The 6,965-nt window shown below is 44.5% G+C and overlaps 1 pseudogene; it reads left to right on the forward strand.

Annotated features, from left to right (window-relative positions):
* Positions 1 to 4,605: 4,605 nt before the first annotated feature.
* LOC119250426 (ubiquitin-40S ribosomal protein S27a-like) lies at positions 4,606 to 5,944 on the forward strand (annotated as a pseudogene).
* The last annotated feature ends 1,021 nt before the right edge of the window (positions 5,945 to 6,965 follow it).

Consider the following 6,965-nt stretch of genomic DNA (forward strand, 5'->3'; position numbering starts at 1 on the left):
TAAAATGTATGGTATCTGAATGACACCGCAATAAAACTGTTAGAAAACAGACACACACAATTAGCTGGCATACCCCATGCACACTCCATGTAGCACAACAGTGATGTCATCACATATACAATGTCTGGAGGACACTCAGTCCTCACGGCAGAATGAGAGTGTAAGGGGCAAAAAAAAATCTCTTAATATTGTTAAAGAAAAAGCACTGAAAGGATCTTCATCCCTTTCTTTTTTAAAAAAATATTTATTTATTTATGCATACAATAGCTGGGGTACAGGCCAGAGGTGCAGGAGGGTGAGAGGATGCACCAGAGACAGAGTGGGGAACAGAACAGGCAGACTGACTGAAATACACTGCTGAGGGGAGCAGCAGGCGAGACAGGAGAGGTCTGCTGCGCCATGTGGGTAGCTCCCTGGCCGGTGGGGATTGAACTTGTGCTGCAGAGGCTGCAGACAGCTTCACAGGCTGTGTCTTAACCCCTTGCACCACCAGGGAGTCTCCTTCAGCCCATTCTTTGAAAACCACTGCCCCAGATACTAAGAGAACCAAGATTAAGGTTCCAAGTCATAAGTCTTTCAAGAACCCAGTGTTGAGGGCCTTGTCACTGCTCCTCCGTAGCACCAATTCCTTACACCATGAAGAAAAGTGCCTCCAGTAGGAACCCTCACTACCATCTCCAACCCCTCAGCCTTTCCACTCACTGGAGGAAGTAATCAGGAAGGCTGCCTGGCATACAGGCAACCGGTTCTCGGTCTTTATAAAGAGTCAGCTGGGCATGGAAAAGAAGGAGCTCCCTTCCACAGGTGACAAACCCTAATAAATATCTTGCACCTCAAACTGCGTCTCAGTATCTGCTTCCAGAGAACTCAAATTGTAACAGGGTCCATCAGCATATAGACGGTATGGAAAGCTGAAGTTGCATTTAATATACACACGGGTCTATTCCCAAGACACGGGCTCATATCTGTGCTGTGAGCCTGACATTCTGACTCAGAGAAACAAGAGGATGATTAAAAATAGCTGCTATGAGCGTTTCATAGAGGCCACAACAGGACAGGCCAAAGATGCCATCCTCATCAGTATTCAGGATTCAGAAAGATTCTAATTAAAACCACAGTGGCATACCATTTCACATCCTGCTGGTTGTCAAGGATTCAGTCTCTCAGTATCAGGCTTTAATCCACAGTATAAAACAAAATATCCACAAGTCTATGTCAATCTAAGTAAACAATCAAATAAATAAGTAGTTTATTTGGAATCAGATAAATCAGATTAATTGATAAACAAAATAAAAGAAAGCAAATAAATAATTGAGGAGAAGGGGCAGCTCTTGCTTTCAATAGAATCCCAATTTATAAATGCATGAATTGCATCTTCTGAAGGGGCCTCCCTGGTGGCCTAGGGGGTGAAGTCTCAGCGCTATCACCATCACCACTATGGCCTGAGATCGATCCCCGGCCAGGGATCGATGACCCACATGACACAAAAGACTTCTACTGTCTCGCGCACTGCTCCCCTTAGCAGCATATTTCAGTAGATCTACCCGTTCTGCTCCCCACTGTCTCTGGCGAATCCTACCCACTACCCCTCCGCCCTGCTGTACCTCTGGCCTACACCCAAGTTCTTCTATGCAAAAATAAATAAAATCGTAAATAAATAAATGCAAAAGGAAACAGGGGAAGGCAAAAAACCCTAGTAATAACTGTTGCAGATAAAATCCACCAACAGATTAGAGCTTGAGGAGAAACAAGATGTACATAGTCTCAAAGCATCTCCCCTGAGATACTAGTTAGATACATAGGGAAAGACAGCAACACTAGGTGGAGAAACCAGTAGACAGTATCTTAACCAAACGATCAAGGTCAACAACCCCAGCAGAGAGATATATTGACCTCATGAGGTTCCCGGCCTGATGCACTGAGGACACAGACTCATTTGTGTCTTGGCTAACATGCGTCAATTCACTTTGTAACTGACCCCCTTTATTCTGTAGCCTAGGATCTCTTAGGCTTAGAAAGGGTTAAACTAAGCAGAATCAAGGGCTCAACACTTTGTTTTCCTTCTCCCACACTTCCCTCTCCCCTGTGATTTATTCCTGCATTCCCAGGAATCTTGAGAACTGTGTTACTTCTCCACTGGAAATCTTTCCCTCTGCCCCTTCAGAGATAGGAAAGCATTAGGGCAAGCCCCTGATGGAAAAGACACTGTAACTCCTGATGCCTATACTGCCTGGCACTGCCTCCACCTTCCTCTATTTCCTGCACCTCCTCCCATTCCTTCTGCCTTTATATAATCATAGCACCCCCCAACGTTTGGGGAGCTGCTTCATTACGGGCCTAACCTGACTGTCAGTCCCCTTGGAGACCATCTCCTGTAATAAACACCCCTGTGCAAAGATACTTGGCTTTCTTGGCACGAGGGAAAGACCCAGGTTGTTTACTTACAACTTTTCATGAGAAAACATCATCCAAACCCAAACTGAAGGATATTCTATATAAAACAGGCGATGGGGTCACGCATGACAAGGAAACAGAAGAACTGTCACAGATGCCAGAGGGCTAACGAGACTTGACAATGAAATGCAGTGTGGGATCCAGAATTAGATCCTGGAACAGAAAAAGGACATCGGCAGAAAAATCATTTAAAACACAAATAAGGTTGGCGGTTTAGTTAAGCTTGTAGCAGCATGCACTTTCTGATGGGGATCCTGGGTTGTATGTTAACATCAGAAGCAGCAGGAGAGCTGCCTGGGAACTGGGTGTCATCTGCGAATTTACTTGAAGTCTGGAGTGATCTAGCACCCAGCTCACTCTCTCTGGGCTCACTTGCTCTGGAGGAAGCCAGCCACATGCCGTGAAGACACTCTGCCCAAGGCTGCATGCTGAGAAATTGAGGCCACCTACCATGGTTGCCCTATCTAAAGGTGTGTGAGCCCACTTGGAAGAGGATCCTCAGCCCCATCAAGACACGTCCTCATGGCAGAAACTTGCAGCCAGAACCATCTAGACAAGCCACTGGCTCCCCACTCCTGCAAGTCCTGACCCACAGAAAGTGTGTGAGACCTTTGCTCCAAGATGCCTTCTCAAAGAGAAGGTGCAGCCTGGTGCTGCAGTTTTTCGAAGAGAAAAACTGCCATTGCGTATAGTGGCCACCAGATGGCCCCTGGATTCCAAGGATGGAGACTGACTACCAGGATAAAGAGGTCAATTGCCCTGTTCATTTATAAATATATCTCCCTTCTAATCAAAACATCAGCGCGGGTGTTAGTTTGCGTGTGTTTTAGAACTAGACCACTTGATTATAATATTCATTTGGAAGGACATCAGGCGAAGACGGGGGTGGGGTGGGGAGGGGGGCGGTGTTGGCTCAGGAGGGACTGGAACAAGAAGAAAACCACACACTACCTCCATCAGATTCTAGAAACAATATAAAAACAAGGGTGTTCTAGGTGGATCAATAACCATACAGATCAAGGAAACGACTAGAAAGTCCAGGAATAGAAATAACCATTTGTGGAAACGTATTACCAAGCCATACAATAGTTTTTCATTTATGAAAGGCCTTTAGGGAAGTTTTTTATTCAGTAGTATTGGAGTTATCAAAAGGAAAAGTTCACAATGGTCACCAGTTTAAATTCAAAGTGTATCTGGGGCCTCCCTGATGGCCTAGGGGTTAAGTCTCAGAGCTATCACCATCACCCCTATGGCCTGAGTTTGATTCCCTGCCAGGGAGCTAACCCCCATGGTGCAGCAGACCTTTCCTGTCTTGCCCGCTGCTCCCCTTAGCAATGTATCTCAGTAGATCCTCCTGTTCTGCTCCCCATTCTGTCTTTGGTGAATCCTCTCATCACCTGCACCTCTGACCTGTACCCCAGTTCTTCTATGCATACATTAAAAAAAGTCTCTAAATTCAAAGTGTATCAAAGATCTAAGTGAAAAAAATACAGCCTTACAAATAATAAAACACCAGCAAGTCAGAAGACCAGGGAGTGGGGTAAATTTTCCAAACTATTCATCAAAAATTCAGAAGTAAGAAAAAAAAAATCCAGAAGTAAGAAAAGGATTTCTTGGTCGAACGAAAGTGAAAATATTCCACAGTTCCTAAAAAAATAAACCCACAATACAGACACCAAAAACTACAGATGACAAAAGGAGAAAAATATTTACAATTCATATTGCAGACAAAGGATTAGTATTCCTAAAATATAAAGACTGAAAAAAAGGGGTGGGAAGAGACTGAAAAACCTATAGAAAGTGGGGATAAAGGTGAAGGCTCACATGAAAATGTCCCCCACATAGACAAGCTTATGTTCAATCTCACTTATAATTAAACCTCACATTAAAATTACCCCAAGCTACTTCTTCTCACCCATCAGATTAGCAAAAATGTAAATGTTTGACACATTCCTTTGACAACAATGTGGCGAAACAGGAATTCTCACACCTTGCTGGTGAAATACAAAAAGATATTTGTGGCACTCTGTGGCTGAGATCTTGACAATATCTAGCAAATTTACCCTTTGACCCTGCAATCCCACATCTAGGTTTTATCACAAAGATGCACAGACAGGATGCTCTGCCCGCTGTGGTGGACACGCCACCAAGATGCAAATTTTCATGAAAACCCTCAGGGAGAAGACGATCACCATCGAGATTGAACCCTCGGATACAATCGAAAATGTAAAGGGCAGGCCTCCCCTGGTGGCGCATCGGTTGAGCACTGGGCTGCGAAGTGGACCGCAACCTCTGCAGCACCAGTTCGATCCCCTGCTGCCCATGCCGCCCAGCGAGGGTCCCACATGGTGCACAGATCTCTCCTGCCGCCCGCTGCTCCCCTCAGCAGTGTATTTCCTCAGTCTACCTGTTCTGTTTCCCTCTCTGGCTCTGGTGAATTCTCTCACCCTCCCGCGCTTCTGTCTGTACCCAGTGCTTGTATAAAAATAGATAAATATTAAAAAAAAATGTAAAGGCCAAGATCCAGGATAAGGAAGGAATTCCTTGTGATCAGCAGAGACTAATCTTTGCTGGCAAACAACTGGAAGATGATGAAATTTGTCTGACTACAACATTCAGAAGGAGTCCACTCTTCATCTTGTCCTGAGACTGCGTGGTGGTGCTAAGAAAGAAGTCTTACACCACTCCCAAGAAAAATAAACATAAGAGAGAGAAGGTTAAGCTGGCTTTTCTGAAATATTATGAGGTGGATGAGAATGGCAAAATCAGTCCCCTTCATCCGGAGTGCCCATCCGATGAATGTGGTGCAGGTGGTTTTTGTTTGTTTGTTTGTTTTTTTAAGATTTATTTATTGGGCCTCCCCCAGTGGCGCAGCGGTTGAGCACTGGGTTGCAAAGCTGCCCGCAGCCTCTGCAGCGCCGGTTCCATCCCCGGCTGCTCCCCGGCCACCAGAGGAGGGTCCCACATGGCGTGCAGACCTCTCCTGCCGCCCGCTGCTCCCCTCAGCAGTGTCCTTCGGTCCTTCTGCCTGTTCTGCTCCCCGCTCTGGCTCTGGTGAATTCTCTCACCCTCCCGCGCTTCTGCCTGTACCCAGTGCTTGTATAAATCTTTAAAAACAAAAACAAAAACATATCTATTAAAAAAAAGATTTATTTATTTATACAAGCACTGGGTACAGACAGAAGCGCAGGAGGGTGAGAGATTCACCAGAGCCAGAGCGGGGAACAGAACAGGCAGACTGACAAAATACACTGCTGAGGGGAGTAGTGGGCACGGCAGGAAAGGTATGTCGCGCCATGTGGGACCCTCGCCAGCGGCTAGGGATCGAACCGGCGCTGCAGAGGCTGCGGGCAGCTTTGCAGACCAGCACTCAACCGCTGTGGTGCTGGAGTTTTTATGGCCAGCCACTTTGACAGACATTATTGTAGCAAATGTTGTCTGACCTATTGTTTCAACAAACCAGAAGACAAGTAATTGTGTATGGCTTCATAATAAAAGACGTTAACATTAAAAAAAAAATACAAAGATGCACAGACAGGAAATGACATGCATTATGAATGTTCTTCTTCCTCCCAGCACTACTTGTGATAGCAGAAAACCGGAAACTATTGAAATGTCTGTGAATAGGGTACTGGTTAAATCAACTCTACTATCGCAGTAAGTTCATTGACTTGAGCTATACAGGTATAATACCATACAGTTGTATTAGAATCCCAGATAGATAGATAGATAGATAGATAGATAGATAGATAGATAGATAGATAGATAGATAGATAGACAGATAGAAAAATAGAAAAATAGATGGATGGATGGATGATACATGAAAAGATGATTGATGGATAGAAACAGATAGATGATAGGTAGATATAGATATATGATACGTGTGTAGTGACCTCCCAGGTAGATTAACTGAAAAGAGCAAACTGCAAATCGGGGTGCTCATTATGCTGCCTTTTGTGCAAAAAGGAGGGCACACAGATGAATATATACATCCATTTGTTTATATGATGCAAGTAAATGGAATTTCAAACTTGTTTCAAGATAGGGATTTAGGAGGCCTCCCTGATGGTGCAGGGGTTAAGTCTCAGCAATATCACCACAATGGCCTGAGTTCGATCCCCAGCCAGGGAGATGTCCATATGGCACAGCAGACCTCTCCTGTCTTGCCCGCTGCTCCCCTCAACAGCATATTTCAGTAGGTCCACCTGTTCTGCTCCCCACTCTGTCTCTGGTGAATCTTCTCACCCCTCCCCTGCACCTCTGGCTTATACCCCAGTTCTTGGATGCATAAATAGATAAAAATAAATTTTTAAAAAGAGATTTGCCTTAAAATAACAGTTACTGTCTTTGTTGAACTTCAGAGTTCCTATTTTAAGATATTCCTGGCTTTGAAACAAAACAAAAAAAGTAGCACTTAACTTAGTTTTTTTAATGGAAGATTTCGAGGATATTCCTCAATCCCGAATCAATAAGAAGCAAAGCTTTTAGGATATGGAAGCCACAAATAAAAG

This window comes from Talpa occidentalis, unplaced genomic scaffold (assembly GCF_014898055.3).
Source record: "Talpa occidentalis isolate TD23 unplaced genomic scaffold, MPIMG_talOcc4v2.1 talOcc4.17, whole genome shotgun sequence".
Classification (NCBI taxonomy): Eukaryota; Metazoa; Chordata; class Mammalia; order Eulipotyphla; family Talpidae; genus Talpa; species Talpa occidentalis.